Source organism: Prenolepis imparis, unplaced genomic scaffold, assembly GCF_030444845.1.
Source record: "Prenolepis imparis isolate NDT839.2.m4 unplaced genomic scaffold, iyPreImpa1.0 SCAF_6, whole genome shotgun sequence".
Classification (NCBI taxonomy): Eukaryota; Metazoa; Arthropoda; class Insecta; order Hymenoptera; family Formicidae; genus Prenolepis; species Prenolepis imparis.
Window position 1 is genome coordinate 10800012 of NW_028141164.1, and position 16377 is coordinate 10816388.

The 16377-nt window shown below is 37.0% G+C and overlaps 1 long non-coding RNA gene across 1 annotated transcript in view; it reads left to right on the plus strand.

The window, feature by feature from the left end:
• The window catches only part of LOC145937981 (uncharacterized), a 422282-nt gene extending 410835 nt beyond the window's left edge, over positions 1 to 11447 (plus strand). The window contains exon 4 of the long non-coding RNA XR_014425656.1: positions 11245 to 11447. This is a non-coding gene — a long non-coding RNA (uncharacterized LOC145937981). The remainder of the gene's footprint in view (positions 1 to 11244) is intronic.
• The last annotated feature ends 4930 nt before the right edge of the window (positions 11448 to 16377 follow it).

Sequence of the window (16377 nt, forward strand, 5' to 3'; positions counted from 1 at the left end):
GCACAAATCTTATATAAAATTGATCGTAAAATAATATCACGTGCGAAAATTTTATTTTTTGTTAAAATATAAGCCTCAACATTTTTTCTTCCGCGATATTTCAGCTATGTGAACCTAGCACCCGACTTTTTATAAATTAATTTTTTAAAACTGAAAATGATAGCATTTTGTTTGTAGTTGTTTGTAGTAACAATAATTTCGTTTGTAGTTTTATCAATTAATAAATAAAAAAAATTTTTTAAATGACTCGCACTCGACATTGAGATATCGCAAATCCGCTTGCGCAGTTTTCTTTAGAATCGTTTGTAGTTGTTTGTAGTGATTTTCCTTTCGTTTGTAATAAAGCGGTTCAAAAGTCTGGTATATAGTTCGATATTTCACGCGTAAAAATAAAGTGGATGCGCTTAATAAGAGTACTTATTATAATAAAGTATTAATATAATAATTTATATCCAACAGTTGTTGAGAGAATGGGTTAAAATCACAGAGGAAAGGGACGGAGACGATAAATAAAAGGCACGTTATTGCAGTAATTATGCTATCGAGGGGATTCTTCCCTGAAGGGAAAGAAAAGAAATATGTGTATATACATGTATGTGTGAGCATATATTACATGCGAGCCAATTGCGAAGGGCGGATTATCACGATTAAAAGTTGATGTATCGCACGTCGCGTGTTAGATGGATATATCGCGAACTGCCAGGCATTATCCGACGATCAGGTGCATGTAATTCCGAGTTAATTATTAATAACTCGCGAAATTACGTACATGCCGCGATAGTCAGAAGCAAGGGAGACGCGAGAAAATGAAACGAGAGTTGAAAATTTGAGGAACGACATAAAATATATATATGAGAGAAACATCGATTTTTTTTATATTATCAAAATAAAATTACCTAAAATTAAATTAAATATTATTAATATTTTTTCGCGTCTTTATGATTTTCGTATTCATATATACGTAGTCTAATTATTTAATAAGAATAAATTGCGGGACACACGTGCAAACACATGTCCACAAGTTGAGCCTCTACAATTGCTAAATCGAAACACCAGGTGTACCAATAATCACAGTCGATAGCTGAACGTTCCATGATGCTACGCACGACGGATCTCAATCTGCAAATCCACCGAATCTTGTCGCATAAATTCGGCTTGCATTTACATAACATGAAAATTCGAGCGACATTTTCCCTAGGAGAAGTGGCAACCGCAACGTCAGCGTTCTACTTGTTTCGCGTAATCGAAAATTTCTAGGCAAATAAAACTTTTTGCGCGTTCTTTTCCGCGCTCATTTCTACACTTTGACGTGATTTATTCTATTGAGTCGAAATCTAGCGACGAAGTCCCTTGACAACAGTCCCAGGGATCAGGTATTTCAACAACTCACAGGATCCGCCTTTTCTTGTATTCTCACGCTCCTCTCGCTTGAAATGGTTATCTCTTATATCCTCCTTTTACGCTCACGCTCTCAATTTCCGCCTGCCACCATCTCTTCCTCCCAACTGTTTCCATGCTTTTCTCATTTCTTCGTCCTGTCTGTATAAGATCATCGCTGTTTTTTAGATTCACGCAAACTCGCTGATGTCCGTCTTTCGCTTATTCTCTATCGCTCGTTTTCCTTCCTATCCGTCTGAACAGAGATTGCGAACCTTTCCCTTTTTATTTCCTCCCTCCCTCTGTCTCTTTCCTTCTCTTTCTTTCTATACATTCATGCCTATTCGGTTGGTTTCACTTACTCGGTCGGTTCCATCGAGACTTATCTCCTTGTACGTGCTGCTGACTGGTTTCCATGACTGGCGGCGGCTTGTCTTTCTAAAGGAGCGCAAAACCAACGGGGACCGAGTGCGGTACTAACCGACCCAGCTAATTGGAATTGCATTAATTCCTTTCTTCGCCGGTTACTTGCCCGCTTGTTCAATAAGATCGCCCTTTAGTATGCGCGACCGGCGACCATCGTGAAATCCATGTTTCAGCCACGTTCTAGGAATTCGACACGTTTTTTGCGATTCCGCATAAATTTTAAAAATCGTTGGATAATTTTGCAATCGTTCGTTTTTTTTTTTCAATTGATGATGTGAAATATGGCATTGTCACTCACCATATATGTCAAATTAGAATAATATTTAATTAGATTTCAGAAAAATATTTATTCTTACATTTTTGACATTAAAAAAACAAGTTAGTGTGAAATTTTTATTGATAACATGTGTCAATTTTTTAATCCAAAGCGTTTTATTTACAAATCTCGCTTACGGATGAAGAAACTGTATGTACATTTAAAAAGAGAAAAATTCGAGAGATATGAATTGTCAATTTTGATATTGGTTGCAGAATACATGATATTAATATAGCAACAACCACACGATATATCTCCAATTTACAAAAATTTGGAATCAAAATTTTATTTGTTCTACAATATTATATAAATAATATAAACATATAAACATTTGAGTATGCTCCTATTTTATTCGATAAAAGGACAAATATTATTCATAAAATGCGACAAGAAAAGCGTTTTTCTTGCCGCATTTCAGTGACAATAAGACACGCTTTTCATTAATTATAACTTTGTTATCATTATTATTTCGAATAATAATTACATTCACCTATTTATATATTTCATAAAAAAATATTCGAATTTAATATCTTTGCGTTTTTATTGCTTTAAACTTCGGTGCAATCTTTACATAATTATATATGTTACATAAGCTATATATATTTAACAGCGGGCACTAATTAAAAATTATTGGAGTTGAAATAATTCCGTATATTACGTAACGAAATTTTCAATTCGCTTTTTATCAATTCACAAAATCGACGATATTAATAATTAATATTCAGACTCACATTGAGAGTTGTGTATTGTATTGCATTTTAATTATTAGGTCGATAGAGAATATTAATACTTGCAACATCATTAGTGTCAATGAAGTATATATACAATCTATATTGCGCTTGAATTATATAATGTAGCTTTCTGAATGCATGTGTGTAAGAATTTGAGATCAGATTGCACATTGCAATGTGTGAATGTATTCAACTTTTACCAGTGTTCGACTTACCTGCTTCTCTTCTACGGATTTTAAAGAATATCCTCCGCATCTCTCAATTTTCCTATTTTCTTTTCTGGTTTTCCTAGATGGAAAAACATCATCGGCGAATCTTCCGGGACTGAAAGCGTGAGAGCTCTGCAAACTTTTTAAATCAACGACTTCTTTCCTCTTTTCGCAGCTCCTTATTCTTCATAGAGATGTACGGACTAATCTCAAACAATCTACTTTGCGATCGAACATATTTGTTATTAGTACATTAATTTACCGTTTTGCGTCTGATTACACATTGCATTTAAAGTACTTGCATTTAGCTATTTAGCTGTGCTACATTATCTTGTTTGCAAATATTAATTAATCTGTAATATCTGAATTTGATTTCTGTAGAAGTGCGGAATCTCTCTGACATTTGATATATTCCTTATTATATATTCTAAGAATTCTTCTTACAAACAAATACTTTATTTTACTATCATTTTATATCAATAACAATAACGAGACAAACAAAATAATCTTCGTAATTATTTGCTTAGCTACTAATATATTTTATAATACATTTTTATACAGGTTTAATTTTAATTATGATTTAATTATTGAAGTAATTACAAAATCGGTAATCTCTCTGAACGAATGCATTGTTAATTTAATTACCGTTATCACGTATTAGCATAATAGAATTATATTATAACACATAATCTGCAATCAAATAAAATTAAGTAATTTCTATATATTATCATAAAATCTTTTCGGCAACTATATTAACTTTCATATATTTTATACATGTATACAAAGTGTAGCAAAGTAAGATAAATATTCTTGTTTGAACAAACATATCGATAATCGATTATCGGATAGAGGAACAAGACAGATAGCATTGTATCGTCGATTATGGTAACGGCAAACTTTTTTTCTGTACATACGTACAACCAGGCAGATAGTAACTACCGGTACATTTTTCTTCAACGCTGGCATAACTTTTATGTCATGCGTACCATAGAGATACGCATCCGGGTGGGTGTGTACATAATACGTACTAGCCAGTCTGGTCGTTGAGTGACAGCCGAGCTAATGGACCATCTCTCTTCTCTCCTCTCATCACCGACGGCCGGACGCCATTGTTGACTTCGCATCATCCACTATGACGGCTCCTACGTCGCAGGGGTACCGTCGCTTTTCCTACAAGAACCGTCGTCATGTTTGAAACTCCCTTTTATTAACCCGTCCGCGACGAGCAAACATAGGTCAATATTTTGAAGACGGACATTTTTTGAGAGCAAACAATACACGAAGCGCAAATATTGTTATATATTTTACGTGTACATTAGCTTCCCATTAACTTCCCATATTATATATTCATGATACGCATTTCCGGTTCATCATAATCATCGACAGTTCATTGAATCACGCATAATTAATGTTAAACTTGTACATTCCGCGCCCATTGTTACGGGACCAACATGGATAATAGTTGTAACGTTCACTTTTGACAGACGTAATGGTATTATATTATATATAGCAATAATTCGTTAATCACAAGCCATCCAATTAATGTCAAATTAAATGGTGTGAAATACGAGCTGCATTTCCGTTTGATGCAGGTGCGCCACATGTTGATGTCATTACCGATGCCAGACGAGCCAGTTATATATCGAACATGCTAAACTGATAAATAAGGGTCTGAAATAAATTTTCTTGTCTAATGAGAAAGTCGATCGAATTAAGGATATATTTTTATTTGAGCTAAATTGATGGAACTAATATTTTTACAATTTTTATTCGTGCGACCTCATCACACATACATGATACATATTACAATATTATACTATCTTTATGCAAAATTTTTGCGTATTTATGATTACACATGTCAAAGTATTCGAGCATTTTCGAAAAGAGAATTGCCATAGTTACCTGGAGTAAAGATGGGTGAATATAACGAAAACGAGAGAAAGAGAGATAGAGGTAGAAAAGGTGGCGAACATATGAACTCTTGAAGGGCACCGGGAACAAGGGACGGATATGGAGAACATTGGATGAAAGGAAAAGAGTGGTGAAGGTAAAAGGAGAGGGAGGAAGAGGAGAAGGTGGAGAGGTATACGTGAGCGAGGGTAACGTACTGTTCTCACCTCCGACGGGCCCTCGGGGCTTTCTCGGCTGGTGTACACGCTCGGTACACACGATTGTACTATCCGGTGTGTATACGCACATGTAGACGCCTAACTTCGTACGTGCGTGCATGCGAACTTGCATATACGATGCGATGCGCAAACCACATCTACTCGCCCTTACGTATATATACGAGAAACGCGTTACTCGTATCTACCCATCATCAGGCGACTCGTATCATATTCCACCAAAGGCGTGAAATAGCAAGTCGATTTTCTCGTTCTTTCGCTTTCTCTTCCACTTTGATACATCTGTTCGTCGTCAGTTTGCTATTCTCTATAGTCAATTTTTTATTTCTACATCTAATAGCTTTCAGGTTTTTTTATAATAAAATTATTTTAGTCAGAGAAGTTATTTCTTTCTGCATCTACGATTAAATCAAAATAATAATCAAAAATCAAAAATTTTTTATCGTCTCAGTTTATATTTGCAAGCAATTTTCCAGAGCTCTCAATTAAAATACACATAAATTACTTTGTATATTTATTATTTATCGAGACGAATTTATCTTCATCACTTGATCACTGAAAATGTGTAGCTAAAAATTTTGTACTACATCATTGTTCATGCATTGAATACATCAATAAAAAAAAAGAGAAAAATGAAGGGAGGAAAGAGACCGATGACGCGATTGATTCATCGGCGATGCTCGCGATTGTCGCACCTACGCGCGACACGCACTCACCTACGCACGTCCGTGAATTATAGCGATCGCCTATATTGCGCCTGCAGGCAGGAAGGGCGCGCGAGAGAGAATCGGAGAGAGGTGACGGCCGAGTCGGATCGCGCCAGGGGGATGAAGAAGAGAGAAACTGCGACAAGGGCTGCTGACAGACAGTGACGGGTACCACTTTATCCGCGACACGATTCTGCGCTTACCACAGCCCACGAGTTTACCATCGCCGCCGTCAATGCCGTTCGCGACCGATCTGATCTGATCTCATCCTAGTCGCTCCGATCTCACCATCCACCTTCCGTCGTATCCATCTTACTCGATATCTCGCTTTTTGTATCTCCCCACGCGGGAGATTTTCCTTACTCTTGTTCTCCTCCGAAATCCACATAACACGACAACCTCCGGTGTATCGAACATTTCTGTTCAAAAACAAATAACTTTTTCTTTAAATTCGTTCGCTTGGTTTTTATTCTGTGTAAATACGTGTGCTTATATTGCACTTTTCCGTTTCCACTTACTCGCGTTCGCTAAGGATGGAGAAGCTACCTCTTGCAGCATTCTGCCGACTCGGAATTGAATATACGAGCTTTCGGCGAAAGGCTTCACAACGCGATGGAAATGTCTGTATTTGGAAATCTTATGTCGAGACGAGGGGAGCGATGTGCGCCACTCTTGCAAATCGAACCCTCCCTATTTCGGTCATCCCGTCGAACGGTTCTCGATCCTTCCCTCGCGTGCACCTGCCTGTCATTCGGTACGAAAGTGCTTCCGATTTCGACGCCCTAAGGGAAATAATCCGTCGCTTCGCTCCCTGGATCACGTAGAAGACCGCCGCGTATCCTTCCCGGAGTATTATGGATTTCTGTGTACCGACTTGCATGTATATTGTGTATATGTACATGGATCCGTGTATATGTGTATATCGACCGAAATGTACATGCGCAAGTCTGACTCGACGTTCCCCTATAATGTAAAGGAGGCATCGTGAATGAAAGTCATATGGCTCATCAGCGTCAGCGTGCAACTGTCTTGTTGTCTGAAATTGCGGCAACGAAATGCACGAAACTTTATCGATCGGTTCAATCTTGCGTGAGTTGAGCCTGTCTTCGACGGAAGCGTATCTCAACTTAGAGATTACGAAGGAGGAACTATATATAACAGCTGTGTGACGGATATATATTATCAAATTTCGTAAAGTAATTTTAAAATGTGCGAGAGAAATATGCAAGTGTCATTAATTATCTCTTTTTATGAAAATGGAATCTAAATTAATTTTAACGTTAAATATTTTTTTTTAAATTACAACATAATATTTTAATATCATATATCATTTATAATAAAACTATTACGTGATAATATAATCGATATAAAATGTGGAATGCAGACACTGGTATTTTACGTTGCATAATGACTTCAAATTTACATAGATCGCAGCAGCACCTGGCATGTCGTATTTCGGATCTCTCAGCTCGCGTAAAATATTATCATAGCACTATCTGCCACTTGCAACAGATACACGGGAGAAAATATTTCGTTTATTCGTTTCGCGCACTGCGTATGCATATGCACGCGAAAGCAATCTATTTGAGTAAAGTCGGGGGGATAATATGTAAAAGTAATCTCTTGCGTTGCGTTTACTCTTTTATTTTCTAAATTGTTTTTATTTTGATCAGCCATTTTCGAGTATATATATTCGTTATTTCACTCTTCTTTTCGGCTAATACAATCATTCTACATAATTATAATTTTGCATGATATATATTGAAAGACAGATAATAGATAGAGAACGTGATATAGCGAGACGCAGTTCGATTTTCATGATTGTTGAAGGAAAAGATGTAATCACCGACCGTTCGAATGATAGAGCGGGGTCTTTATAGAGAATATTTCTCTTGCCCACCGTCATTTATGCCTTTTGGGTACAGCCTTCATTCTCCAGTGGGCGTCGATAAGCATCCTAACGATCATCCAACGTCGACTAATTTTGGGTTCTCTAATTAATACAAATAACTTTGGTGAAAGAGAGAGAGAGAGAGAGAGAGAAATCCTCGGATCCTCTGATTGCGCGAAAGAACAACCGTCTCCTCCTGTAAGTCGTCGAATTAACTCGTTGTCCCTTCGCAACAGCAGGTTCCACGACTCCTCTCAACGTGGTTTCACTCAAGCGCATATCTTCTCTTCGTCCCTTCCCCCTGCCCTCAAAAAAGAATGTCCACCATCAAGGATCTCCAAATTGCCAGTATTTATAAACCGGACTTGAGCGTCCGGCTTCGCTAACGCCGACTTTAGAAGAGCAATCTGTTGCAATCATTACTTTTAATTGCCATTCTCGCTTGCTCCTTATTATCGGTTTTATTGTGAATTATCGTATACATCACACATTATTGGGTGTTATTACGTTTGAGTTAATAATTATAATTTGAATGCGATGTCTCTCGCGGCGAAAGAAATATAGTACAATATTATTTCTTTTCCATCTTTGATTAAAATATATCATCCTCTTGTTAAAACCACAATTACATCAAAATTATCAACAAAAACAATTATGAACAAAATTATTGAAGAAACAATGAGATCTAGTCTGAGTAATAATTAATAAATTCTTTTGCTATTTCTTTTTTAATAAAAGCTAATAAAAGCGCTCTATGAATATGCAGATTTATATGCGTGAAATATAATTATTTTCCTTTGATGAGTAGATAAAAGGGAGGATCAATTCTGATAAGGAACAGCTGATGGCTTCAGAAGAACTTTTAGCACTTCGTTTGAGAGATACGCGCGAATAGAGTATTCCTGCTCGTCGTATCATGTTTGCTTACGTAACATTTTTGCTTACCTGCCGGCTCGTATGCCGACTTCCGACTCATGGAATGATGCTCGGCTTTCTTTGTGTAAACAATAATCCTACCATGTAAACGCGAAAACGTAGGCTAGCCGAGCTATCGCGCTTTGCGTGCTTTCTCAAGCAAGAAATAGTATGGGATCGCGTTCTCGCGCTTTCATGAATTTTCTATACGCACACCGGATGGATTAAAAATAACTGTAAAAGCGTTTTTGCGCGACTCTCTAGATGCAGCGAATCCTTCCTTGTTGAAAGCAAATTTTGCGCTGCCGGCTTTACTCCCACATCGCTCAAGAGCTGGGAGAATATTAAAAGCTATTTGAGATAATGTCTGTTCAGCATCTTTGCGTAGCGCAAAGAAATAACAAAGAATAAATTTATGACATTAATAATACCACTGATCCCACACATATATTATAACGGTGAAAAAAATGTGTTAAAGATAATATAATAAGAGAATTCTTTGTCTTTTCACGTTAAGAAAAGTCTGATCTGAACAAACCCTAACGAATAAAAAATCAAGTTATATTTATTTTTTTGTGCTTTACTTTCGTTTAATAGTTTCTGGAAATACTTATGAACGATACGGAATTTACTCAGCGACCAACACTGATTAAAAAGAACAAGCCAGGCCAAGAATATCTCAACTTGCACTTCTCTCGGGACTTGAAACTGGAAAGTAGTTAAAGATTAGGGATAAACAGTATATATTAATGTACGTAGCAAGTTTGCTCGATACCTGTCGCAAAAGTTACGAAGTTACAAGCCCGCCTTTCCTCACTGGGCGAAGTTTGTTGCTCGAGCAAAGAGGTTCGCAATCATTTATTAAAAGGTAGATCAGAGAAAACGGGCTGAAATTTCACAGAGCATCAAGAACGTTAACTGAAGAGATGGGCGCAATAACCAGGAAAAACAATCACGTATGAGCAGTAATCGAAAAAAAATAATATACACAACGTTTAATTAAAAAATTTAGGTCAAATTTTTAAATAATGGAATGAATTAAAGGAATTGAATAACTATAGGCTTGGTTAAAAAAAATTTCCAGAAGATAAAGGATGAGAAAGAATTAACTTATATTACGTTAAAATCTCTTTAGTCATTTACATTTAATTGTCTCCGTACAATTAGTATGACAATACTTTAAAAGAGTGTAATATTCATTTTTATGAATATATTTCACGATTATTAAAGCGTTAATCGTTCCCTCTATGATTACGTCAATTTCTTAAAGCACCATTTTTGCTGCTGAAATATAGTATGCTAATCTCTATAAAATTATTCTAATTAAATCAGTACATACACATACATACACACATATATTTATATTGATTTTTATAACTAAGTTATTTCAGATTCTTCGTACAATAAATATATTATAATTAGCTATTTTATAAGAATCGCGTAGAAATTTGCTTTCGAATTTGATATTCATTCTCCACGAAAATATACATAGATTGAAGATTCTCAAGCATCGATCATCAGTGTCGTGTTCTGAATAAGACGTATGCAATACAGCTTGTCTCTTCGTCGACCTAATTACGGCTTCCTTCGTTCGCGAGTAGAAAGCGTCGAATCCTAAGGCGATCAGGCGTCGGGCGTGTATATCGACAAGGATTATCTCGATCGCAAAGCGAGTCGCAGATACCGTATAACTACGCGCCATGTCAGTGTACGCCCCTATGCGCTCGGAATTTCCCGGATAATTTGGTCCAAGCGGATCGCCAGTCTGTGATTTACGAGCTCTCGATGGATGGAGACGACTCGTTGCGGATAAGAGAGAACGGAAGAGGGAAAGGAAGCCGCTACGAAGGATAAATGTTACGAAACGAAGAGACAAGTAAAGCAGTAAGACGGAGAGACAAAGAGAGAGGATGGGAGAGAGAGAGAGAGATAGACAAGGAGTCTCGACAATTTGCCATCGAGTTTGCGAGCGACTTCCTGGCAGCCCGAAGGTCTGTCTCCTAGACGAAGGAGAACAGAAACTACCTGGGTTAATCTATGTGAGAACCTGAACAGCTGCCTCTAGTAGTAGAGGAAGCCTGTCCTTCCCTTATTTCCTTATAGCCGGTAGGAAGAGAAACAACAGGCTTTCTCCGCCGCGTTTCTTGCCCTTACCTCGATTACAGTTTATGCAGAATGCCCAGGTGTTTGTATATTATTATTAGGAGTAATTTAGCATAAAATCAATAGCGTTGCCTCCCAGCATTTCTTCGAGGGTGGAACGCGAAAATTCGCTACTAATTTATATACACAACGCTTATATGCCTCTCTCTAGTAGGATTATTCCCCACTAAAAATGAATTTACCCCGCGGACGTTGTAATTTCCGCGGCAATATTCTTAGCGTTATTCCGCGAAGAACCTTCTTCCGTTTGACGGCTATAATAATCCTTACCGCGTTGATTCCTCTCCTTTCACTTTCCAAAACACCATTGATAACCCATCCTCCTCCTTCTGCATGGCAAATGTTATCATACTAATAATGTATTTCGTTTTTGCTTGTTTCAGGTAAGTCCAATTAACTGTACAACAGCGCTTTGGGAAGCACACGTGAATATGTCGCTTTGATGAAATTTCGAAATGCTGCTACCCCGTCGATTTGATGGACGCTTCGTGTCCTGACAGTCGACGGGACGAAGATGAAAGACGCGATAGCTGACGCGAAGCGAACGGTCGAAAGAGAGTGGCGCGAGACGCACGTCCAAATTGGACGCCGGAATGACGAATCGTCGCGGCGCTCGTATGCGAAATTCAATTAGGTCGGGTTCACCGGTTAGCCCGCGGCTATCTTCCAACGAGCCCCGCGAGAGCGAACGCGTCGATTGTGTCCGCGATCTCCGTTATCGATGGCCAACGATCCGCGACTCGATCGTATATATATATATGTATAGCCCTCCCTTGGTTCATCGATTTTTAAAGCCAATTTTTTTAAATATGACCGATAATGGATTAGTTCGCACATTTGAAAAAATATAACGATCGAATATTTTTGGACTATTTGGAATATCAAAGTTTAAATTTTGTATTTCTTTTTTTAAATAATAAAAATGATAAAAATTTGGTTTTATTAACTCGCGATTAAAAGACCCAAAAAATCAATTAGAAAGGAAATGAAAGAAAAGGAAACGTGTGAAATTAAGGTAAGATTTATTAAATAATACTAATTAATTAATTAAGATAAGAGGTAAGGGAAGATTTATTATGTAATACTGTTGAATGACAATAATGGAATTAATTATTTGTAGTCTTCTCCGACGAAAAGATTTTTCTATTGTTTTCTAGAGAAATTTATAGCAACTTCCTTTTCTCAGCGATCAATATTTTATCACCGTTTTAATTTTTTAGCGATATTCCAAATAGTAGTCTTTTTTCTATTCTCTTTAATATTTATAGAAAAAAATAATCACATTAAAGATAGAAATTATTCATACATGAATATAAAAATATTGAAGAAATATTAAGTATAATTTCAATATAATTCTCCATATAACTCCAATATTCTAAAGTCTTATAATTTTATTCTTAATCTTATAATTTTATATCTTTATCATCTATTCGAAGATATATTGTTTTTAAATATTTTTGATAATTTTATTATTATGTGCAAATCAATTTAAAATTTATATCAGGAAATTATTTATTGCGAGAAATTAGCATATTATTTAACAATAGAATATTATGGCTCTCATATATATAATAATCACCAAAGCAGGCACAGTCTTTGCTAGCAGCAAGGACTTACTGAAATGTTCACCAAGCTTGATAGGGCACAAGCGAATCATGAAGTAACTTCTAGGCTAAAGTTTACCGAATATACCAAATCCCACAGAACTCTCCGCATTCAAATGGCCCGTTGTGTATTCTTCGGTGTAATTGTGGACATTCGCAGTCACTTTACATATACAAAAATACATATTTACTTATACAGCAACGCTTCTTCGTAGCGGTCAAGCTTAGTTGGTTATATGTGACTGAAGTTCCTATTATCTATAAACTTCTGCATTGCATATATGCTTAACAAGTAGCGGATTTATATATATATATATATATATATATATATATTTATATATTTATTTATATATGTTGTATTTACTATTTGTAAAATTAATTCTCTTAAGGCTTTTAAAATTTTATTTTTTTATAGAGCATTGAAAAAGAGTTTGAATTGACATTTTATAGAAAATGTAATGTTTTCGTAAAAAAAATGAGTTTACATAGAGTCTGCGAAACACATAACGTACATTTCATATATAAATATAAATTTACATATTCACATACTTGGATCTATATATAATGTATTCTCGCGTGGCTAAACAGAATCAAGATATATCAACGGATGACACAGTTGGGAACTCAAGCCACATACATATATAGTCAACCGAGTTGCAGGACTCCGAACTAATTATTATAATTCCCACAACAATGATCGTACATTAAAAACTAATGTCGCTGATGGGAGCTAGAAATTAATCATAGCTCACCTACTCATATTCAGTGACCCACTGAATCGTTGAAGCGCGATCTAATAATAATTTTTCAGACAGTCATTAATCTCAGAACATCTTCTTATGATCTTCTTATGAGAATAACGCAAATAAGTCGGCCGGTGCATTGATAAATTTTTTATTGTTTTATAGATGTGATCTTTCTTATCAAAAATTGCAATCCCGTGTGCTGTTTGCGAATTATTAAATTTTAAAATAATTTTGAAAATAAAAAATGATTTCTTGTATTAAAAATACATGCTTATTTTAGTAGGTTTACTTTTGGAATCGTTTGGCATTTATAATTTATTTGTTGGGCAATGCTTGAAACATTATTTAAAACATTAAGTGCAGAATTAGAAATAAAATATATAAAATAATATTTTTTATATATTAGGAAAAATTCCACTTGGGAATATTATTTTCCTTTAGCTCTAGTCTACTGATATAAGTCATGATTTTAAAATAAATTGAAAAAAATGAAATATCCGATGGTTAAAATGCACGCGTTGTAATTAGCAACTTTTTCATACTAAAATTTCTTTACGGATTACTGAGCTGCCGCAAAATCGCCTATAAACTTTGATTTCATCGGCGATTATGCTATGTCGCATTGCAATGACCGATTATGGTCCTGAATTATGAAGGAAGTTTTAAACCGCCCTGCCTTCATTGGCAAACGCAATTAATTAGGGAAGAGCCGCCCGCCTATGAATTATTCGTATTTCTATAGCGTCCATGAGAATGCCATTTCGCGAACTGTCGAAATGTTTGAATCTCGTGCGGCGAGAGATAAATGCCCCGTTGTTGAAATATGTATGTTAGCTAGAATTTCGGCCAATGCGTCTGTCTCCTCCTCTTGCCTCCTAATGCGTCTAGTTGACGAAAAACGTAACAAATTGTCGCCGTGAACGCTTTTCAGAGTTGGTAAGAAAACCTCCCTTTCTGGCATTGACAGCCGGAGAATGTCGCGCGGGGGCCTCTTATAGCGAGACATTACGTTGCTTGATGTAGAGTCATCTTTTGTAACTTCGTGCACTAGTACTTGAATTGGTAATTTGAGTACGCGTCGTTACGCACAGCGTTATCTACTTTTACGATGCTCTCTCTGTCCGCGACAAAGTCAAATCTATTTTTAATGATAAGAAATTCAAAGAAATTTACAACACAGCGACTCGCAATTCCATGAAATATGTATGCACATTATTATGCACATTAACAGATTATTTATTAAATATTTCAAATTCAGAGATTATTATAATATTATTACAATAATATTGTATAATATTATATAATAATTATATTATTATATTATTATAATAATATAATTAATTAATTATTATAATAATATAATTATATTATTATAAATTATATAATTTCTAAAAATCTAACTTCCTGGCATGATACGCACTTTTCTTTCAAGAATATTATATTACGGCAGACCGAAATGTAATACGGTGCGCATTCCCGAAAATCGTTCGCAATTATATCAAGAACTTTATTTCGCAAGCTGCTTTCGATGTGATTTCCCTCGCGATATCGTCGCATTCGACTCGTATACACGAGGCATCCTGACAAGGACCCTTGATGCGGTACTTTAAAAGTAGTCGCGCTCCAGCCACATTGGTTACATGGTTATGCTATCGTTTCGTCTAAAGTCTAAAGTGTCGCGTGATATCGGCGAGAGAACGCGCGTTCCACGTGGAACATTGTGCATCGTGTGGTCCCCGGGAAGAAATTGCACTCGACGAAATCCAATAGGTCGAAATTGGTGTACTCGCGACTGTTCCGGAGAACATTCTCGATCCACGCAAGCTAAACGGAATGAGCAGCACGCGCTTTCGCTGTCCATAATCCGCCGTCGCCATCCGTTCCGCAATTTTTTTTTGCCTAAAAAGAAAGAAAGAGAAAAGGAGAAAGAGATTCAAAGGCAGAAACTATTAACATCGTGACTTTTCTTCCGTTCAACAGCCAGAACTCATTACCACATCGTATAAGAGTTCCGACAGTTTTCGAGGTAAAGTTGGATTAGAGGTTGGCAGCTCGTTAGTCGGCCTTATCGATCCCTTCTCTTGCATACCATTGTGCAGTGTATTAATTAAAAAATGAAAATCCGAGGGGGGCCCTCCCCCCCGTTTAACATACGAAGAGTTCTATAATCTCTACCGTGCAAGTTTCACACATTCTCGCTCTCGCTCTCTCTTTTTTCTCTCTCCTTCCTTCAGAAACGGCTGCGAAGTTATAAACTACGCTGGATCGCTTATCGATTTTCAATTTACTCTTTCGGAATCAATAATTCAATGAGCCCCGGAGTACTACTTAAATGAACCTAGTGAAGTCTCAATGGGCCAGCCGCAGTTTATCTTTTCATATCTCTTTCATAGTCGAGAGCGCTGAATTATAACTTGCGCGCTGCGCGAAAAACGTTGTAAATCTGATCGATAGACTATTCTGAATAGAATAAATGGCTAGTCGTAGAGTTCTAGAAAATAGCTGGGAATACATGGTCGCCATCGAAATAACTAAATCGACAGGCGTGAGAAACAACACGTGCGATCTTACCGAATCATTATCGATATATCAAACGCGAACAAGAGGGGACTCGCACCGCACTCGAATTATAAACAAATGTGTGTGTGTGTGTGTGTGTTACGGACAGGTGAGGGATGTCGAGATGACATCTTGCAATCACTCCGATTTATCGAAAGAAAGACTAATGATTGCGCCGGAGGGTGACTTGTTTCGTCGAGGGTGAAGCCTCTGGCGGGATAAAGAGAAAGAGGGGAAGGGAAGCGGGGTGAGAAGAGGGCAGTGACAGATAACAGCGTCGGAAATCGATCGATCTGGAACGAAATAAAATATGCTCGCGAGAGCACGCGGCCGTAATTACGAGCGTCGAAGAAAAATACGGCATGCCATTACCGGAGGGTTAAGTGAACCTGCCGCGATCGGGTTATACGGAGAGGAAAAAGGGAGAAGGACGACGCGATGCAGATGAAGAAGGAGGTCAGAGCGGTAGAATATAGGAGAGGAAAGGAAAGGGGGGATAAGGACGCGCGGAGAAAAGGAAGCAGGGCAAGGTGGAGCCGGTGGAGAGGTATTACTCAGATAACTGAAACGTGGAACGAATGAACGAAGGGAACCTTGAAACGGTCGG